The sequence below is a fragment of the Suricata suricatta genome, unplaced genomic scaffold (genome assembly GCF_006229205.1).
Source record: "Suricata suricatta isolate VVHF042 unplaced genomic scaffold, meerkat_22Aug2017_6uvM2_HiC HiC_scaffold_14831, whole genome shotgun sequence".
Lineage (NCBI taxonomy): Eukaryota > Metazoa > Chordata > Mammalia > Carnivora > Herpestidae > Suricata > Suricata suricatta.
This window is the reverse complement of record NW_021859144.1, coordinates 1-968: the sequence shown is the minus strand read 5'-3', so window position 1 is coordinate 968 and position 968 is coordinate 1. Positions and strand designations below refer to the sequence as shown.

At 58.7% G+C, this 968-nt stretch overlaps 1 long non-coding RNA gene across 1 annotated transcript; it reads left to right on the top strand.

Moving 5' to 3' along the window:
• The first annotated feature begins 6 nt into the window (after positions 1 to 6).
• LOC115284676 lies at positions 7 to 379 on the top strand. Its single transcript, XR_003905313.1, has 2 exons — positions 7 to 196; positions 287 to 379. It is a non-coding gene; the product is annotated as an uncharacterized LOC115284676 (long non-coding RNA).
• The last annotated feature ends 589 nt before the right edge of the window (positions 380 to 968 follow it).

The window sequence follows — 968 nt, the reverse complement described above, 5'->3', positions numbered from 1 at the left end:
TCCATGCCCACAGAGCTGTCCCCACCACCGGGAATTCATCGGCTCCGTGAAACACATGCTGTCGGGGCACACAAACGTGAGCCTGCCTGCTTGCTGTCGGCACACCTTAGGCCTCTCTCAAACGTCAGCCCTCCCCTCCCATCACCAGACGCCTGACAGGTGCTGGCAACAGTGACCCTCGTGTCCTGGCCCGTTGGTGGGTCTCCCTGCCTGGAGGGGAGGGGAATGGGTACCCGGCTGTGACCCCAGGAGCACGATGGGAAACAGAACTCGCCCTCCGTTCCAGGTATTCGAGAAGCTGCTGCTGCTGAGCCCTGAAATAGAAGCAGAACTAATACTAATGTCACCCAGCTCATTTATAAAGCTTCAGACAAACAGGTACCTGACTCCGTGCTTGTTTGCAGCCGGGCTGAGCAGCTGCGCTCTGCGTCCGACGGCTCATTTGTCACAGCTGTCAGGAGCCGCTGGGGCTTTAAGCCAGCTGCGTCTTTCTGGGCTTGAAGTGGGGGCGGCTTCTGCACTCCCACTCCTCTCCGCCACGGATGTCTTCTGCTGGTCCCCTTGTCCCCGAGGGTTCGTCTTTTCTTGCCCGCACCCTCAAAAGCATGTAATGCCCGCTGCTTCAGAGGGAAAGAACTACTCCCTGGAAGGTAAATTGTCAGATGCCACTTTGTCTTCGAGGCTGGTTGTGCAGAGTGAGTAATTCCTGAACCAGCAGCGTGGGCACCGCCTGGGAGCAGGTGACAATGCAGATCCCCGGGCCCCACCCCAGACCGGCACGGAACGAGACCCCCACTCGATATGGATGCCCCTCAGTGTCTGCCAGGCAGAGGTTCAAAGCACGTGTGCAAATGTCATTCTCACCTTGCGTTCAGTCGATGTGCCTTTGATAGCAATGATTCGCACGTGCCCTGCCGCTGGTGAGAGGAGCTCGGCCCTCCGTCCCTTCTCCCACAAGCAGCGCTCTC